The following is a 10,000-nucleotide window of genomic DNA, read 5'->3' on the forward strand; positions in this document are numbered from 1 at the left end:
GCGTGAGCTGGTAGAAACGTTAGCACGCCGGGCGAAATTCGTAGCCGTATTTCGTCTGTCGTTGCGTTCTGAGTTCAAATTCTGCCGAGGTCGACTTTGCCTTTCATCCTTTCGGGGTCGATAAATTAAGTACCAGTTACGCACTGGGGTCGATGTAATCGACTTAATCCCTTTATCTGTCCTTGTTTGTCCCCCCTGTGTTTAGCCCCTTGTGGGTAGTAAAGAAATATATATATATTATATTATATTATATTATATGATATTATATTAAATTATCTTATATGAACACAACCGCAGCCCGGTCCGGGATGCGTGTTGGGCGCAGCCCGGTCCCCCCAACACGCATCCCGGACCGGGCTGCGTGTTGTGTTCTTGAGCAAAGCACTTTATTTCACGTTGCTCCAGTTCACTCAGCTGTAGAAATGAGTTGCGACGTCACTGGTGCCAAGCTGTATCGACCTTTGTCTTTCCCTTGGATAACACTGGTGGCGTGGAGAGGGGAGGCTGGTATGCATGGGCGACTGCTGGTCTTCCATAAACAACCTTGCCCGGACTTGTGTCTAGGAGGGTAACTTTCTAGGTGCAATCCCATGGTCATTCATAACCGAAGGGGGTCCTAAATATCTTATATGCATATATATATTATATATATATATATATATTATATATATATATATGCATGAATGTGTACATATACACGTACAAATAATATTATTGCCAAGTAAATTCCTTAATTACATTCGCAGATTATCCACACACTCTAAATGTATCATTAATTATTTAGTTGGCACTATTTCACCGAGATTCTCTAGTATCTTAGCTACTTATGAAATATCGCATTAGCACTATCTGTATTACAACGAGAAATTCACTAAAAGTCTGTACACAGATACGGTTTATTATATTATACGCATAACAGAAATAAAAGATACATCTACTTTTATAACCCAAGATTTGGAAGAAGTTATTTCATTGGCTAAATTATTCTTTCCACCCAACACTACCTAACACATGTACTACGATATCTTGAACAAAAACAGTGTTCAGCTATACTTTCTACTACACCGAATCTGGTTCAAATTATAGTTTCTTGTAAGGTAAAATAAATCCAAAATATCATATACATCCTACCAAAAGTTTTTACTATCCTAAAAAAAATTGCTTGCAGCAAGAATACTGTGTGTGTATACTCTTCTCCTGCACCGAATTTGGATCTTTTCGGTTTGAACGGCAGTCTTTTCTAGCGGTGTCATATGAAATTGCCACCCATAATTATGACCCTAGAATCGATCTATTGCATTTCAATCTCTTTTAGGGTTAGGGTTAGTTAGGGTTTGGGTTAGGGTCAGGGGTGGGGGGAAGGGTATCTATTTTTCTTCACAAATGTAAATAAGCCCAATCTGTTTCTTAATCGAGAGACATATTCATACAGCACAGAATGCTTTTTAACTCAATAGACGTTGAAATTGCAGAAATTGAAGAAAAAGAAACAACAAATATCTTACAAACTATAGAATTTTCTCAATAAAGCCAAGAGAAAAAGATGTTTTATAAAGACATTCTACCAGTATACGAAGTTTAAAATCTTTTAGTTACCTAGAAATTATGTTAAAAACTGCCGTTCAAACCGAAAAGATCCCCGAATTTAGTACAAATTATTTGTTTTAATCAGATAAAGTAAACAGAAATTCTGAAAATCACTTTACTATTTGCAACTGTAATAATTCTTAAAAAGTGTCCACTGTAATCCATGTCTTGTAAATAACGTCGCGTATAAATGTACAGTCCTGATATCGCGTATTGATAATATATAAGCCATACAATAACTTAAAACTAAGACACACCTCACTTACGAATTATTTTCGTTGCTTTCATAGATCCAAGGTACTTCCTTATGGGTTTGAATTTATTGGAAGTAGTATACCTTAACTTTGAAACTTAAATAACCTCTTTTAAAAATAGGCAATCGCATTGCTGTAACAAGTCTTATAAATTACTTTCCACTAAGCTCTTTGAAATTCTTTTCTGTAAGAGATTTTTACTACGTAGAAAGTCTGTAGATATCCTTTTAGAATTACAAGAATCTAAAAGCATTCTTAAATTCCCATTTCGTTAGTATTACTGACCTTTTGCTACCCTTACGTATATTTAAACCTCTATAGAAGAATGCTACAACATAAAACTGTTTTTTTAAAATCTGGGTTCTAAACGCAATTCACTTACATCTAACTGATGTTTAAGATTGCCTCTTAACTCGATCCATACATACTGTGAGTACAATGCATAACAAAAGACTTATTATTGCTCTTTGTACTGCACTTTACATTTCACTACATGTTTACTTTAGAATTTTTCCATTTCCTACTCAATACATTTCCCATATAGCTATCATGTAGTGGCATTCACGAAAATGCATTCCTAAGAACCATCATCTTCATACATTCTGTTATGCTCAAACGCAGCTCCTTCTTTTTATAAAGCAATTTCCCTTGTTCTAGTTTGTTGAATTTACTTTATTTTTGATGTTTAATTTTGTTCATCAGTTTTTGAATTGGTAAATCACACTATGATTGTATCTTTTCAATCTGCTTTTTATGTTGTTACGTTACTACTTTTACACGTTGACACACCGTTTATAAAAGTTATACTATGTAGGTATTTTTTACTATGTTATTACAACCAGTTTATAAAATAAGACCATGTTACTTCTTATGAAAGTAGGACAAATATAATACCTTTTTGGTTTCACTTCTTTGTCCTTGGAGAGCGACCACGCTGGAGCATCGCATTGGAGGGTTTTTTTGTCGAACAGATCGTCCCCAGTTTCAATAATTATTTTAAAAGTCTCGTACTTATTGACCAAATCACTACGTTAGGGGGGGATGAAAAGGAGCCAACGCCGGTTATCAGAGGGTGGAGGTCAAAAACAAGCACAAAGACACATACAGGTATACGGACGCAGACACACTCACACACACACACACATACAAATACACACACATACACACACACTCACATACACACATAAACATACAAAAGCACACACACTCAGATATACACGCACAGATACATACGCACACACATACACAAACATACACATGTACACTTATATATGAAGGATTACAGCACAGCTTTCGTCTACATAATTCACTCATGAGGCATTGGTAGAGCGGGAGCTATAGAAGGAGATACTTGCTCAAGGTGCCGCGTAGTGGGACTGAACACGAAACCACGATGGCTGAAAAACGAGCTCGGAAACTACACATCCCTATCTAGATCTCTCTTTTACTCTTTTACTTGTTTCAGTCATTTGACTGCGGCCATGCTGGAGCACCGCCTTTAGTCGAGCAAATCGACCCCGGGACTTATTCTTTGTAAGCCCAGTACTTATTCTATCGGTCTCTTTTGCCGAACCGCTAAGTTACGGGGACGTAAACACACCAGCATCGGTTGTCAAGCAATGTTAGGGGGACAAACACAGACACACAAACATATACACACACACTTATATATATACACATATATACGACAGGCTTCTTTCAGTTTCCGTCTACCAAATCCACTCACAAGGCATTGGTCGGCCCGGGGCTATAACAGAAGACACTTGCCCAAGATGCCAAGATAATATTTTTACTTTTATTTCTTTTTACTTGTTTCAGTTATTAGACTGCGGCCATGCTGGAGTGTCGCCTTGAAGAATTTTAGTTGAACGAATCGATTTCGGTATTCATGTTTTTTTTTAAAAGCCTTGTATTTATTTTATCGCCTCTTTTACCGAACCACTAAGTTAGGAGACGTTGACGCACTGACACAGGTTGGGAATCAGCGGTGGGGAACAAATACAAACACAGTAACACACACACACACACACACACACACACACACACACACACTCACACACACACACACACACACACACACACACACACACTCACGTATACATGCGACGAGTTTTTTCTTCTGCTTCTTATTTCTTTATTGCACACAAGGCGCTAAACTTAGAGGAGACAAACAAGGACAGACAAAGGGATTACGTCGGTTGCATCAACCCCAGTGCGTAACTGGTACTTATTTAATCGACCCCGAACGGATGAATGGCAAGACGACCTCGGCGGAATTTGAACTCAGAACGTAAAAACAAGCGAAATACCTGTTTCTTTACTACCCACATGGGGCTAAACACAGAGGGGACAAACAAGGACAGACAAATGGATTAAGTCAATTATATCGACCCAAGTGCGTAACTGGAACTTGATTTATCGACTCCGAAAGGATGAAAGGCAAAGTCGACCTCGGCGGAATTTGAAATCAGAACGTAGCAGCAGACGAAATACCTATTTCTTTACTACCCACAAGGGTCTAAACACAGAGAGGACAAACAAGGACAGACAGACGGATTAAGTCTATTATATCAAATCCAGTGCGTGACTGGTACTTAATTTATCTACCCCGAAAGGATGAAAGGCAAAGTCGACCTCGGCGTAATTTGAACTCAGAACGTAGCAGCAGACGAAATACCGATGAGTATTTCGCTCGGCGTGCTAACGTTTCTACCAACTCGCCGCCTTTTCCCCTCAGTTTCTGTCTACCAAATACACTCACAAGGTTTTGGTCGGCCTGAGGCTATAGTAGAAGACATTTGCCCATTGTTCTACGCAGCAGGACTGCACACGAAACCGCGTGGTTGAAAAGCAAGCTTCTAAACTACACAGCCATACCTACATAATATATTACTATTCTCAGCTATTTTTTTTTTCACAATCTGTTAATGAGTGCAGTGTTATGCTGCATCTTCTTCCAACTGTTTATCATCAGTAAACCATCTTTTGCCGAATCCCATTCTATTCAATTTTAATCTAACGGCTGCAAAGCATAATCTTGTTTCCTTACTATTATCTTCGCCTTATTTGCACAACACACCTGAAATATACTGGAGACCCTGCTTATTTACATTATACTTTGCTTCATTACAAACATTTTATTTGGCTACAGGTAAAGCAATTTTAGATTCTTATTCAATTATTAACAAGAGACTGCATTACTATTTAGAAATACTTAGGTTTCTTGCACTCTAGTGCAACAATTAATCTTGTCTTGATTTAATAATTCTGAAACTTCTCGTACACACAATCTTATATCCATTAGGATATTTGCTGACCTCCCATCGTTATAGAATTTTACCTCCTTCCTTAGTATTTACTAACTAGTTTACTACTCCCAAGGCGAAACCGCATCATTTTAAACAGTTCTTTGGATCAATAAATATTTCACTTCAGTTATCGACAGCGCGCAAATCCGTTAGGGTTTCCGTTCAAATTATAATCTGCAATATTATATTGGAATTCCGTATTGTGAATACATTCTCTCTAGTTTCCAAATAATTTCTTTGTTTCCCCGCTAAACATTTCTTTGCTGTTTAGCGATTCTAACGTGACTTTTGAATAACAGAAACTTTTCTCAATGTTCGCCGGCCAATTTTCTCTAAAATTCAGTTGTTTTTATTCTTAACACGACCGGTAGTATAATAATAATAATATTCCCTTCATACCTGCTCCATTACGCAATATTCCAGTTAACTATTTTTATTTTGATTCTTTCAAATACCACCGCTACACACTGCTTTGTAAATGTATGCAAAAAACCTCATCTTCTTGCGCTAAAGAAAATCTCATTTTTTTTCCCTTTTTTCTTGTATAAAACTAGATAATTTATCTTATTTATATTTTATTCACGTAACTTCTCTAAACCTTAAATATACCTTTACCTAAATACTACAGCTCTTCACTCTTTCGTCTTACTTTGAGTTTAATTCGTATCTTTATTCGTTCGGCTCTGACCACCGTTTAACATTTTGCCGTCACACACACACATGCACACACATGCACATACACTCATTCACACTCACAGAAAACAAAACAATGTAAAGTGAAAGCCTTACTGCAAGTATGGCTTTGCAAAGTGGTCAAGAAGATGGCTTTGAAACCACATGGGTTTCGGGTTCAATCAACTGTGCAGCATTTGTATATTCTCTGCTATAGTCCCGGGCCTACCAAAGCCTTGTGAGTCACTTCGGTAGAGGAGTAGGAGCCGAAACCGGATGTGGTTCCTCCTGATGATGTCTTGAGCTAACTGGATCCTATAAAGGAGCTGTTGTGGTAGCAGAACACAAAACACGGTTGCAATTCCTCCTATTTGCCCCAACTATGGTGCGTTTCTTCACCTTAATATTTGCCTTCTATCAACCCTATGTTTTCCACCTTCTTTCTCATTCCTCACCACCTTCCCTCTTATTTCTGCTTAATCGTTTAATTACATTTTTTCTGATAAGTGGTCTTCACCGATTAATTTTGTATTAACACTCATACAAAGAACAGTGTTTTACAGTGCATTTCGCACACCTGTTACACCTGTATCTTACCATTGTTAGGTATTACGTCATTAATAATAATGATAATAATAAGCCGTGTGTTGAAAGGAATTCTTGGCGGTTTGAATAATTCACCTCTGGAAACATGGGTGTTTCGTTCAACATCCTTAAACAATCCTTATTCAGGAAACTTTTGAGCAGGATAGGCTACTCGACCAGAAGAAAATACTAACTGGGCCCCACCTGCAAGGTCATGCGCTGTTTATCTTGATATGAGATCACCATGTCGCGCACATATGGTTGTGATGCCTGGTGTACCCTTATCAGACGGGTAGTCACGATGGGTATACTTGGCTTCGTATATTTTACCCCAGTGTCACTGTGATGGCATGCACTGCTCTCTCTCACTTAATAATAATAATAATAATAATAATAATAATAATGATGATGATGATGATGATGATGATGATAATAATAATAATAATAATAATAATAATAATAATAATAATTTATTCTTTTACTGGCCACAAGGGCTCATATAAAATAACATTAAAAGACATGTAACAACATTAAAGACAAACACGGGGTGATACAATGGGTTTTACTGCGTATACACAATATAATAACAATAAAAATTAAACAAGATAAAACTCCCAATAGGGGAGGTACTTTAATGACCTCGTGAGAAAACCCAGAAAAGCCACGGGTGCCTGAACAATAGGACAAGTGCCCTTCTCCTTTAGTTTACAGGTGCACGTTCAGAAGTGGTCCTTTCACACTGGCCATTCTTCCAACATTCACCCACCTTTCAACAAACTTGCTACAAGGCAACACTTCCTTCTCCACCCTCAACTTTCTTTTCAAGTGATATCAGATTGGAGTTCGGACTGAAAAAGTGTGATGTGTTAGTCTAGAAGAGAGGCAAAATAAAATGTATGGACGTGCTAGCGATACCGTCGGAGGAAGTTATGAAGCAAATAGAAGAGACGTGCCATAAGTATTTGGGGATATTGAAAATGGGTAAATTGATGGAGAAAGAAATCACAGAAAAACGTAAGTCTACTTGTGCAGACTGAGACTGATACCTAAGTCGAAATTAAAAGAAAGGAATAAAACTGAAGCTATCAACACATGGGCGGTTTCACTCCTTAGATATAAAGCAGGGGTAATCGCACGGACAGAAGATAAATTAAATAGCTTAGACAGAAAGACAAGGAATTTGCTGACTAGATATGGGTCACTCCACCCAAAAAGTAACACAGACAGACTGTATGTACCAAGAAAAAGAGTGGAAAAGGACAGATTGGATGCGAATACAGCATTAGAGCAGAAGAAAACAACAAAGCAGGGTATGAACCGCTGTTATTGGAAGTAAGAGGATCAGGCTTATGTTGGATGGAAAATTGCGAAGATAAAACACTGTACAAAGACTTGAGCATGAATGAAATTGAAAATAGGTGGATAAAGAAAAGAATGCATGGGCAATTTAATAGGGATGTTAAGATAAGACGTAAGAGTGAAAAGATGGCTATGGATGAGCCATCCATAGCCATAGTCAACCTCGGCGGAATTTGAACTCAGAACGTAGCGACGGCCGAAATGTCACTAAGCAGTATGTATGTATGTATGTATGTATGTATGTATGTATGTATGTATGTATGCATGTATGTATGTATGTATGAATGTATATATGTATGTATGTGTGAACGTTTGTATGTATGTATGTATGTATGTATGTATGTATGTATACATGTATGTGTGAACGTATGTATGTATGTATGTATGTACGTATGTATGTATGTATGTATGAATGTATGTATGTATGTATGTATGTATGAATGAATGTATGTATGTATGTGTCTGTGCGAGTGCATTTGCATACGTGCGCTCACACGCATACACACATTCAAAATAGAGTTTACCCCAATTCGCTGCTCAGACATCTTGTTGCTCGAGTAACGAGTAACATTGAGACATTTTGTCGAAAGAAACATCGCACGGAGATAGCGTTCACAAGGTTATGCTCATAGTTTTAACTGCATTTTCAATGAGGTAAATGAGAAATTTGAGTTTTCGTTGGATATTTTGCAGGGTGATTAACTGACCGTTGCTCTGTACGGATAGCAAACTTTGATTTGGGTCTATTATTATTTTTAAATTCATTTCTTTGAAGGTGGTAATTGGGGGATTTCCTTAAATTATTTATTTATTAACAGTGGAGGCGCAATGGCCCAGTGGTTAGGGCAGCGGACTCGCGGTCATAGGATCGCGGTTTCGATTCCCAGACCGGGCGTTGTGAGTGTTTATTGAGCGAAAACACCTAAAGCTCCACGACGCTCCGGCAGGGGATGGTGGTGATCCCTGCTGTACTCTTTCACCACAACTTTCTCTCACTCTTACTTCCTGTTTCTGTTGTACCTGTATTTCAAAGGGCCGGCCTTGTCACTCTCTGTGTCACGCTGAATATCCCCAAGAACTACGTTAAGGGTGCACGTGTCTGTGGAGTGCTCAGCCACTCACACGTTAATTTCACGAGCAGGCTGTTCCGTTGATTCGGATCAACCGGAACCCTCATCGTCGTAACCGACGGAGTGCTTCCAAATTATTTATTAACTGTCCATGGTTTTCGACATTATAAGCCAATCGTCACGATACATGACATATTACAAGTTGCTGAGTATTTTTGTGTACAATTGTGTAATATGTCTCTATATGTCACAGATATCAAACATGATACTCAGATGAGCCTTTGCTTCTCGTTCACAGTTCACAATGAACTCGTCTGTCGTGATGAAGAACGAAAACAATAATAAACTCTAAATACACCGAATTTAATCGCGTATTCGGAATACTAACAAACAATACCCAACTAAAGATACAGAAAGCAGAAAATATGCGCTGTTCATATATCTTGCTATAAACCGCACCCAGAGATAAAATTAGTTCATTGCAAATTCATAAATCATCTGTCTTTTCGTTAATTTTCAGATATTTGTGCATTCTTCGGCTCACCACAAGAGTCCTCTCAAGAATTCCTCAAAAAAAATTTCATATAAATGTTTCATAAAAAAAATTTCTTTAGAAAATCTTATCTGTAGAATTTGTTGTATAGAGACGTTTGTATTTCGAAGTTGTACTTTTTGTAGTAAGAAACTTGTTCTGCGACCTGTTGTTGAAACTAAAGCCACTATATCATGAAACTGCGACTGATTAACACACACAAAGCTGTTGAATTTAAACTAAATTAAAATTTGTTGTATGATGTGTCAACATTTCTGTCGTATAACAGAGACCCAATAACTGGAATATTTCCCAATATGATATCAATGGAAACAACATTAAATGAATTAAAATTTTAAAGTAAGTTTAACAGATTCCTGCATTATCAAATTATTCATCCTCGATGCTGAAACTTCCATAAATTTTATTAATTTTTATATATTGTTACACATTATGGCAGATTTTGTATGGCTGTATGTGAAACCAGTAATTTCTATCAAGTTATTTCCAACGTTACTAAGGCAGAAACAATTAAAAGATGCATATACGAAAGAATGTCAGATAGTCTTTCACACAAACTGAACAGTCAATAAACATTTTGCATTGCCTCACGTTATTGAATAACTTTTCCCG

This window comes from Octopus sinensis, linkage group LG14 (assembly GCF_006345805.1).
Source record: "Octopus sinensis linkage group LG14, ASM634580v1, whole genome shotgun sequence".
NCBI classification, from domain to species: Eukaryota; Metazoa; Mollusca; class Cephalopoda; order Octopoda; family Octopodidae; genus Octopus; species Octopus sinensis.